This window comes from Bos indicus, chromosome 10 (genome assembly GCF_029378745.1).
Source record: "Bos indicus isolate NIAB-ARS_2022 breed Sahiwal x Tharparkar chromosome 10, NIAB-ARS_B.indTharparkar_mat_pri_1.0, whole genome shotgun sequence".
Lineage (NCBI taxonomy): Eukaryota > Metazoa > Chordata > Mammalia > Artiodactyla > Bovidae > Bos > Bos indicus.
Genome location: NC_091769.1, coordinates 6402060 through 6413182, shown reverse-complemented (window position 1 = coordinate 6413182; position 11123 = coordinate 6402060). Strand labels below are relative to the sequence as shown.

Here is an 11123-nt window from a genome sequence, read left to right as displayed (position 1 = left end):
CACAATAAACTGTGGAAAATTCTCAAAGAGATGGGAATACCAGACCACCTAACCTGCCTCCTGAGAAATCTGTATGCAGGTCAGGAAGCAACAGTTAGAACTGGACATGAAACAACAGACTGGTTCCAAATTGGGAAAGGAGTACATCAAGGCTGTATATTGTCACCTTGCTTATTTAACTTATATGCAGAATACATCATGCCAAATGCCAGGCTGGATGAAGCACAAGCTAGAATCAAGATTGCTGGGAGAAATATCAATAACCTCAGATATGTAGATGACACCACTTTTATGTCAGAAAGTGAAGAATAACTAAAGAGCCTCTTGATGGAAGTGAAAAAGGAGAGTGAAAAACCTGGCTTAAAACTCAACATTCAGAAAACTAATATCATGGCATCTGGTCACATCACTTCATGGCAAATAGATGGGGAAACAATGAAAACAGTGACAGACTTTATTTTTTTGGGCTCTGCAGATGGTGACTGCAGCCATGAAATTTAAAGACACTTGCTCCTTGGAAGAAAAGCTATGACCAACCTAGACAGCATATTAAAAACAGCATATTAAAAAGCAGAGACATTACTTTGCCAACAAAGGTCCATCTAGTCAAAGCTATTGTTTTCCAGTAGTCATGTATGGATGTGAGAGTTGGACTATAAAGAAAGCTGAGTGCTGAAGAATTTATGCTTTTGAACTTTGCTGTTGGAGAAGACTCTTGAGAGTCCCTTGGACTGCAAGGAGATCCAACTAGTCAATCCTAAAGAAAATCAGTCCTGAATATTCATTGGAAGGACTGATGCTAGAGCTGAAACTCCAATACTCTGGCCACCTGATGAATGAAGAACCAACTCACTGGAAAAGACCCTGATGCTGGGAAAGATTGAAGGTGGGAGGAGAAGGGATGACAGAGGATGAGATGGTTGGATGGCATCACCGACTCAATGGACATGAATTTGAGTAAGCTCTGGGAGTTGGTGAGGGACAGGGAATCCTGGTGTGCTGCAGTCCGTGGGGTGGCAAAGAATTGGACACGACTGAGTGACTGAACTGAACTGAACTGAGCATCTTGTCCTGTGGCGGAGATTTGAGGAAAATTTACCTTTGGCAATGCTTCCTGAAAGTCAGGAATATTTGGAATATTTTTCTGCAATTCCCATCCCAGGATATTACCTGAGAGGAGTTGTCATTAAGAAAACCGCTGCTGCTGCTAAGTCACTTCAGTCGTGTCCGACTCTGTGTGACCCCATAGACAGCAGCCCACCAGGCTCCCCCATCCCTGGGATTCTCCAGGCAAGAACACTGGAGTGGGTTGCCATTTCCTTCTCCAGTGCATGAAAGTGAAAAGTGAAAGTGAAGTCACTCAGTCATGTCTGACTTTTAGCGACCCCATGGACTGCAGCCCACCAGGCTCCCCCATCCCTGGGATTCTCCAGGCAAGAACACTGGAGTGGGTTGCCATTTCCTTCTCCAGTGCATGAAAGTGAAAAGTGAAAGTGAAGTCACTCAGTCACGTCCGACTTTTAGCGACCCCATGGACTGCAGCCCACCAGGCTCCTCCGTCCATGGGATTTTCCAGGCAAGAGTACTGGAGTGGGGAAGAAAACCGCAGGCCTTATGAATTAAGAGGTGGCAGTGAGCACAGGTGGTCATATTGTAGTTTCAGAGAATTCCCACAATGTGGGAGCACTTTTCCATGCCCACCTCTGTTCCCTGGTAGCTCAGTTGGCAAAGAATCTGCCCGCAGTGCAGAAGACCCCAGTTCGATTCCTGGGTCAGGAATATCCCCTGGAAAAGAGATAGGCTACCCACTCCAGTATCCTTGGACTTCCTTTGTGGCTTAGCTGGTAAAGAATCCACCTGCAATGCCGGAGACCTGGGTTTGATCCCTGGGTTAGGAAGCTCCCCTGGAGAAGGGAAAGGCTACCTACTCTACTAGTATTCTGGCCTAGAGAATTCCATGGACTGTATAGTCCATGGGGTCACAAGCAGTCGGACATGACTGAATGACTTTAAAATCTAGGGGAAAAAAAAAATTCTGTTTCCTGCTGCTGCCAGAGCCTTAGGGAAAGTATGCTTCCTACTACTGTGAAATAGAGTGGAATGTGCCTGAACAAACACTTATGGCTTGAGTCTCACTACTTTTCCCCCTTAAAGCATCAGAGAAACACTCTGTCCAGACTAATCCCTTCCTAATCCACTGCACCCTGTTGAGTGTGCTGAGGGGCTAGGAGGCTGCACTCTCAGGTAAGAGGCTTGAGCTGGGAACCCCAGGAGAGGTTGAAGCTAGCTAAATCTTGCCTTCAAATTCCTCCAGGCTTTGATGTCACATGGGACTCTGGTCGTAACCAGAACATAGCAGACAATGGGTTTTTAAAAAGGGTCAATGAATGGAGAAGGAAATGGCAACCCACTCCGGTATTCTTGCCTGGAAAAGTCCATGGACAGAGGACCCTGGCGGGCTGCAATCCATGGGGTTACATGACTGAGCACGTATGCATCAGGGTGGAGGGAGATGGGTGGCAGCAATAAACTGGTAGAACTAAAAATAAAAAAAACAAACAAAAAGGTCAGTGAAGGGCACCGGGGCCAGGCTGTGTCAACCCCACCCCAACCCAGCAGTAGGACCCAAGCCTGCTCAGCTTCCAGGACTGCTTTTCTTTCCTTTTCTTTAACATCATGCGGTATAGACAAAATACAATGTAGGGATTGTGGTCTGTGTATAGCCACCTAATTGGGGTATTAGGTATCTATGGTGTATCTCTACTCTTTTTTTTTTTTTTTTTGCCATAGATTTTCAATCAGAGTGCTGAGCTTTCTGTGTATATGAGAAAGTTCAGTTCAGTTCAGTCGCTCAGTCATGTACGAGACTCTTTGCGACCCCATGGACTGCAGTATGCCAGGCTTCCTTGTCCATCACCAACTCCCAGAGCTTGCTCAAACTCCATCGAGTCCATCGAGTTGCTGATGCCATCCCACCATCTCATCCTATGTCCTCCCCTTCTCCTCCTGCCTTCAGTCTTTCCCAGCATCAAGGTCTTTTCTAATGAGTCAGTTTTTCTCATCAGGTGGGCAAAGTGTCAGAGCCTCAGTAAATGAGGAAGGAAGGAGATAATCATTGTGGATTATCTCTCAGAGATACAGATATCTGTGCATACACGGCAGGCAGGCAGGAAGAAAGGAAGGAAGCAGATAATCCTTTGTTGTTGTCAGTCACTCAGTCTGACTCTTTGCAACCCCGTGGACTGCAGCATGCCAGGTTTCCCTGTCCTTCACTATACCAGAAAAACTGATTTTTTTCAAACAAAAGATTAAAAAAAAAAGAATTTATTGCCTTGGAAGACTAGAACAAGTCTCTTTGGCGAACAATAGGCCAACCAACAACAAGATGGCGAAGTAGGGCGTACACTCATCTTCTCCTGCGAGAACTCCAAAATTGCAACTCGCTGCTGAACAACCATCAACAGGAGAATGTTGGATCCCACCAAAACAAGGTACGCCATGTCCAAAGGCGAAGGAGAAGCCCCAACAAGACTGTAGGAGGGGAAAAATAGAATTTAGAATCAAACCCCATACCCGCCAGAGACGCTCATCAGAGGGCTATGTGTTCATGATCATCAGTAGTTAACATCTTCCATTCGGGGGGTTTTGGCATCTGTAAAACAACTCAGGGAGTGTGCATCAGAAACCGTTACCTCCATACTTCAGAGAGGAGCTACAGCAGAGGATCTGGGACGGGGTCTGTCCTGGGAAGGCCCCACAGGCTCTTGCTCAGTTACACCGGGTGTCTGGGCTCAGCAACTGGGGAAGGTGGGGCTGCCTCCTGGGCGTGGGCAGCAGCAGGATCACAGTCCTCCAAGGGTCTGTTAGCCCCCAGGGTGAGATGGGGAGGCAGTGGATGGACAGGTGCATCTGGCCTGGAGAGGGCTCCAGGCTGGAAATGTCACTGGAACCCTCAATGGGAGGAAAAGGAAAGGCCAGGAGGGGGCAGGTGGGTCACAGCCAACCCTATGCAGATGATAGTGGTCCTGCTGGAAGCAGCTCAGAGCTGGAAGGACTGGCGCTCAGGAGCACAGCTTCATTCTCTTGTTCCTTTGTGAAACACAGTGTCAGAGTTTGAGACACCCTCAGGAGACTTCTGAGCCCAGTGCTGCTGTGGCTGCATCACAGGGGCTCAGGCCCTGCCCACGTCCCCACTGGGGATGAAGCCCATCAGGGCACTGGGGTCTGCAGACTTCAGGGAACCCCACCCTCAGAGCTGGTCTCCCTTCTTCCAACCAGCTGCTGGTCAGAGGCCCACCTTCTCCCATCCTGATTCCACTCCCAGAGCCTGAGGAGTATTCCATGTATAGATGGACCACTCATGTTCCTTTTGCTGGCCATTTTGGTGGACCTTATGTCTTGGCTCTTGTAAACAGTGCTTCCCTGAAAACAGGGGTGCACGTGTCATTTCGAATCGTGATGTCCTCCAGATACGAGCCCAGAAGTGGGGCTGCAGGATCCCGTGGCTCCTCTGTTTCCTTTTCTCAGGAACCTCCGTGCTGTTTCCCCTGGTGGCTGAACCCTTGTGCATCCCCGTTCAGAGTGCAGGAGGATTCCATTTCCCCAGCGTCCTCTGCACCATTTATTCTTTGGAAATCTTTGTGGTGATGGCCATCCTGAGCGGTGGGAGGGAATTCCTCAGTGTAGATTTGATTTGCATTGATTTAATAGTGAGTGGGTCTTCCCTGGTGTGGCTCAGCAGTAAAGAATCCGACTGCAATACAGAAGATTCGAGAGATGTAGATCTGATCCCTGAGTCAGGAAGATCCCCTGAAGGAGGAAGTGGCAACCCACTCCAGTATTCTTTCCTGGAAAATTCCATGGACAGAGGAGACTGGCAGGCTACACTCCAAGGGATTGGGAAGAGTCCGACATGACTGTGCAACTGAGCACAGTAACGAGTGTGGGGGGGGTGTCTTTCCAGGTGCTTGACTCATGTATAGCTAGACATATTGAAGGAGGAAACAGAACAGGCTCCATCTTGAAAGCAGGACTCCATCTTGGGCTGGACTGTGGACTTTGAGCTATATGCCCAGTATCTATGGAAACGACATACCAACTGGAAAACCAGACCCCGGGAAGGAAGAGCCCCAGGGCTCTCCATCGCCTAAAAGAATACCCTAGTTATCTGTGGGCCTTAGAAAGCATCACTATGAACAAAGCTAGTGGAGGTGATGGAATTCCAGTTGAGCTATTTCAAATCCTGAAAGATGATGCTGTGAAAGTGCTGCACTCAATATGCCAGCAAATTTGGAAAACTCAGCAGTGGCCACAGGACTGGAAAAGGTCAGTTTTCATTCCAATCCCAAAGAAAGGCAATGCCAAAGAATGCTCAAACTACCACACAATTGTACTCATCTCACACACTAGTAAAGTCATGCTCAAAATTCTCCAAGCCAGGCTTCAGCAATACATGAACCGTGAACTTCCAGATGTTCAAGCTGGTTTTAGAAAAGGCAGAGGAACCAGAGATCAAATTGCCAACATCCGCTGAATCATGGTAAAAGCAAGAGAGTTCCAGAAAAACATCTATTTCTGCTTTATTGACTATGCCAAAGCCTTTGACTGTGTGGATCACAACAAACTGTGGAAAATTCTGAAAGAGATGGGAATACCAGACCACCTGACCTGCCTCTTGAGAAACCTATATGCCGGTCAGGAAGCAACAGTTAGAACTGGACATGGAACAACAGACTGGTTCCAAATAGGAAAAGGAGTACGTCAAGGCTGTATATTGTCACCCTGCTTATTTAACTTCTATGCAGAGTACATCATGAGAAACGCTGGGCTGGATGAAGCACAAGCTGGAATCAAGATTGCTGGGAGAAATATCAATAACTTCAGATATGCAGATGACACCACCCTGATAGCAGAAAGTGAAGAGGAACTAAAAAGCCTCTGGATGAAAGTGAAAGAGGAGAGTGAAAAAGTTGGCTTAAAAGCTCAACATTCAGAAAATGAAGATCATGGCATCTGGTCCCATCACTTCATGGGAAATAGATGGGAAAACAGTGGAAACAGTGTCAGACTTTATTTTGGGGGGCTCCAAAATCACTACAGATGGTGATTGCAGCCATGAAATTAAAAGATTCTTACTCCTGGGAAGGAAAGTTATGACCAACCCAGATAGCATATTAAAAAGCAGAGACATTACTTTGCCAACAAAGGTCCGTCTAGTCAAGGCTATGGTTTTTCCAGTGGTCATGTATGGATGTGAGAGTTGGACTGTGAAGAAAGCTGAGCGCTGAAGGATTGATGCTTTTGAACTGTGGTGTTGGAGAAGACTCTTGAGAGTCCCTTGGACTGCAAGGAGATCCAACCAGTCCATCTTGGCCGCTGCCCCGACCTCGGACGTGGGGTAGCTCTTCTCGGCCGCTCCTAGCTAGATGTGATGCTGCTGCTGCTGCTGCTAAGTCGCTTTAGTTGTGTCCGACTCTTTGCTACCCCATAGACGGCAGCCCACCAGGCTCCTCTGTCCCTGGGATTCTCCAGGCAAGAACACTGGAGTGGGTTGCCATTGCCTTCTCCAATGCAGGAAAGTGAAAAGTGAAAGTGAAGTCGCTGAGTCTTGTCCGACTCTTAGCGACCCCATGGACTTCGGCCCACCAGGCTCCTCCATCCATGGGATTTTCCAGGCAAGAGTACTGGAGTGGGTGCCATTGCCTTCTCCTGCTAGATGTGATAGTCATCTGCAATTGCAGCCCTCCAGTGTGAGCCGGTGAGCCCTCAGGAACTCAGCAAGGAGAAGAATATCTGCTCTCTAGCAGCCGTCAGACTGCAGACATTCTAAGGTGAGCCCTGAGGAAAGGAAGCTCAGGACGTGAATACAGGATGCTGGCCCATACAGGGGAGGTGCATATGAAAGGAACGATTTCAGTGAGCCAGGACTGGGGCATCTTCCCATACACAGAAGAGCACTGAATTCCTTGACTCAGGATATCTGGTTTTGATATTCAGACTACCTGCCCTGTGTTACAAAGCTCTGTGTAATCCCATGGACAGAGGAGCCTGGGATTCTCCAGGCAAGAACACTGGAGTGGGTTGCCTCTTTTGATATTCAGACTACCTGCCCTGCGTTACAAAGCTCTGTGTAATCCCATGGACAGAGGAGCCTGGCGGGCTACAGTCCACGGGGTCGAAGAGAGTCGGACATGACTGAAGTGACTTCGCACGCACACACACTGTCTCCATAGTGGCTGTTCCGAATTGTCATTCCAGCATAGATGGAGGAGGGTTCTCATTTCTCCACACCCTCTCCAGCCTTGCTTCTTTGTAGACAATGGCCATTCTGACCAGTCGTGTTGATACCTCATTGTAGTTTTGATTTGGATTTCTTTAATATTTAGCAAGGTTGACAGCATTTCCTGTGTGTGTTTTTTAAGGGTATGAGTGAAACATCTAGCAATTGACTTTTGAATGTCTGCCCTGTGTTTTGATGAACACTCCTAGAACAGTCCTTGAAGGCAGGAGTTGTTTAACTCACAACCCCACGGGCCTTCTGAATATTAAGTGCCCATCAGCACAGCTTTCCACTTTGTTGTTATGGAAAGCGGCCACAAGGTGGCAGCATTTCTTCATGCACCTTTCTTTCTTTTTTCTTTTTCTTTCTGTGCAATTTCATTTTGATCTTACACTGGAATACAGTTGATTTCCAAAGTTGTGTTTGTATAAGGTGCACAAGAACTTAATGAAGTCATGTATAAATGCATACCTATTCTTTTTCAGGTTCTTTTTCCCATATACAGAAGATCCTAAAAAGTACTGAGAAGAGAATAAAAATGCAAGAGGTGGTGGAGGTGTTGGAAACCAATGCAAAATCCAAGAAATGTAATCCTGTAGAAGCAGGGCTCTACAAATTTAAAATGCGGAAACTGGATTCTGGAGTTCTTTATAGTGGGTGCATTTTCCCTAAGAAACCAGCCAGAGAAGCCACCGGCCATGCTTTTGATTTTGTCTTTGATTTTGAAACGGAGAAAAGAATCAATCAGCAAAAAGCAAAGAGGGTATTGGAAGATAAACACTTTAAATTTATGCGAAGCCTTGCCCTTATTGCATCTTGTTAGGTGTTGTGGATGTTCCCCGTTAGAAAGAAATTCCAGTCACTGTCCCCAGCTCACCGGCCTTTGTTCGGAAGAGAACCCCCAACCCACCCAAGAAGATGAGGATGAGTTGCTCAATGATTGCCCCATGACAGTACCTGTTAAGCCCAAACTCCCGGTGAGGAGAACTGTGGAAATATGTCCTTTCTCTTTTGATTCAAAAAAGTCACTTACAGAAAGAGAAGAAAATCAAACAGTTGCAGAAAGGGGACGTGCTCAAGTTCTAGGCACTTCCTTTGCCTCATTTTACCACCATTAACCTGCAGGAGAAGATGAAGAACACAACTCAAGTGGAGCCTTCTGCTTGGAGCCTGGCAGAAGAGGTGCCTGAAGGCACAGACTTGGGTTCTGTACATGCCCTGGAGACAAAGAAGGCTCCTCCGGGTGTGATGGAAAGAGCAGCTCTGGTTCCCGGATGGTGTCTGCAGCCGAGTCTAGCGGTGGAATTTACTGGAGAACTTGGGTGGTACCCACATAGCAAGGCTGCTCATTTAACAGTAATTTGTGTTGCTTCCACCCTCCTCCTCTTTTTTATATGTAAGTCAGAATATATAGTTGATTTAGTTTGTAGTTTATTCACTTAAAATGTCATTTTTACTGCTTTTATCCTTCACTTTTTTTATTTTTAAACATGGAACGCTTCACAAATTTGCATGCCACCCTTGCTCATGGCCACTCTAATCTTCTCTGCATTGTTCCAATTTTAGTATATGTGCTGCCAAAGCGAGCACTAACCTTCACTTTTTATATTTAAATTAAAAAATAAGACACTTGATTTAGTTTATAGTTTATGTCTGATTCTTTCCTCTACTCTGTGCAAAATGAATTTGGAGTTAAGGAGCCCTTTGCCCTGGGCGGGGAGCCTCGTTAACCGCCTGCCGAGGCAGAGCCGTGACTGCGTGTCCCTCAGCGAGGCTGTCTGCCGGCCTTGGGTGGAGCTGCTGTCCAGGCTCCTCCTGCCCTTGTTGGTGCTGACGAGGAGGGAGCACTGAGCAGGGCTTGGTCTAAGTCCTCCTGAGACCTGGGCTGGAATCAAGGTTTGTCTTCCAAAGATTATCAAAGGCAGTTCCGTACTCCTCTCCACAGAGATTCTTGGCATTTACATCTCACCAGCACCCTGAGTGTTCACAAGGAGACAGGATTTCTCGGGCCCTACTCCTGTTCTAGAATAACCAGAGCCATAGCGTTACTCCCAGTACGTGGCTTCTTCTGGCACATGCCAGAAACCTGTGTCTTATTAATCCGTGTTTTTTTTTTTTTTAACTTAATGTTTACTTCTTTGGGAGGACAGCTGGCTCACTATGTTGTGTTTGTAGGTGTGAAGATTCTTCACCAGTGATCCCCATACACATACTGATTCATCTTTGTTTTTTCACACACATGTTATTATAGCGTGTAGTACCTAAAGTACCTAAAGTACTTTAGTAGGACCTAAAGTAGGTCCGTTTGAGTCTATATTCTATATGCATTTGTGAGTATAAATTAATCCCAACCTCCTAATTTATCCCTTCCATCCACAACTCTCCTTCTGTAACCATGTGTGTTTCCTAAGACTGTGTGTATATTTCGCTTTTATAAAATAGCTCGTTGATATCAGTTTCTCCTTCTGAAGTACTTCATTCACTATGATTATTCTAGATTAATCTTTGATTGTTCTAGATTTTCCCTGTAAATGGCATTATCATTTTTTCATGGCTGAATCATATTCCATTCTGTGCATATATGACTTCTTTACTCATTCATCTGTCCATGTACATTTTGGTTACTTCCATGTCTCAGCTGTTGTAAATGCTGCTGCAGTGCATGCTTGTGTGCATTCTTGTTGCTCAGTCGCTACTTCTATCTTGCAAAACTGAGACAGTCCCCAGGAGACACTCAGTCCCCATTCCCCTCCCTTAGCCACTGGCACCTACAATCCTGCCTTCTGTGTCTATGGAGCTGACTGCTCTGGGACCCTATATGAGTGGACTCAAACATTTGTTCTTCCGTGTCTGGCTTATGTAACTGAGCATAATGCCTTCAGACTTCATCCACGCTGTAGGCTGTGTCAGAACTGCCTTCCTTTCAGGCTGGACAACATTCATTGTGTGGATGGACTGTGGTCTGCTTGTCTGTTCTTCTGCCAAGGGACACGTGAAATATCTACATTCATCTCTCATGTTTTTTCATATTTGTGGAATAGCTTCTGAAAGTCCCATGATCCAAAAGTCATTCACCATTACCTACTTTGTAAACTTTTTTATTTTGAAATCCATCAAAGCTCAGAAGAAGGGAAGAATGTATGTGAGCTTCGCCTGTATTTAGGAACAAATGCTTTAGGATATTCATTTTATTGCTCCTGTGTGTGCTATGGGTGTGTGTGTGTGTGTGTGACTGTTTGCCGACGTGCTGTTCGGGTGCATGGTGTATGTAGGTGTGCAGCGCGTATGTGTGTGGGAGGGTGGAGGGGCTGGTGGTGGGTCGAGGGCTGGGGGCTTGGGGCCCGAGGCGGGCAGACGGGTGTAAGTGGGAGCTCCCCGTGGTTCTCTGCTCTGGTGGCGTCTATGTCCCACCTCTTCCCGCATTCCCGCTCGGATGCAGCGTGGTGCCTGTGGGCGAGCGTCAGCCCTGGCACGAAGTCATCTGAGCCGGAGCCTAGGAGGTGTTGGCCCCTCTCCCCACCACCCTGTGGAGAAGCAGGACCTGAGCGCGCTCCACCCCCTAACTGACCATCAGGATGGACAGACCCGCTGTTTCCGCTGGACCCTGCAGGACTGTCCTTCCTGGGTGTCTGGGGCAGCGCCTCCTGCTGGAGGCCTGGGACACTGCAGCCGGGCCACTTCCGATCTGTCCCCGCGGCACCCCAGGCTGCGCTAGAGGCTCCTGGTTCTCCCCAGCCCTGACTGCCACATGGCACAGAACCCGCTCACAGCTTTGTTCTGCCCCTTGAGATGTTTAGTGATTAAGCTTTTGTTCCGTTTCCTGACGTGGGTGAAGTGTGGAGCC

At 47.3% G+C, this 11123-nt stretch overlaps 1 non-coding gene across 1 annotated transcript; it reads right to left on the bottom strand.

The window, feature by feature from the left end:
* Window positions 1–8763: 8763 nt before the first annotated feature.
* On the bottom strand, window positions 8764–8869 carry LOC139185478 (U6 spliceosomal RNA). The gene has a single exon (XR_011569063.1). It is a non-coding gene; the product is annotated as a U6 spliceosomal RNA (small nuclear RNA).
* Between the last annotated feature and the right edge of the window lie 2254 nt (window positions 8870–11123).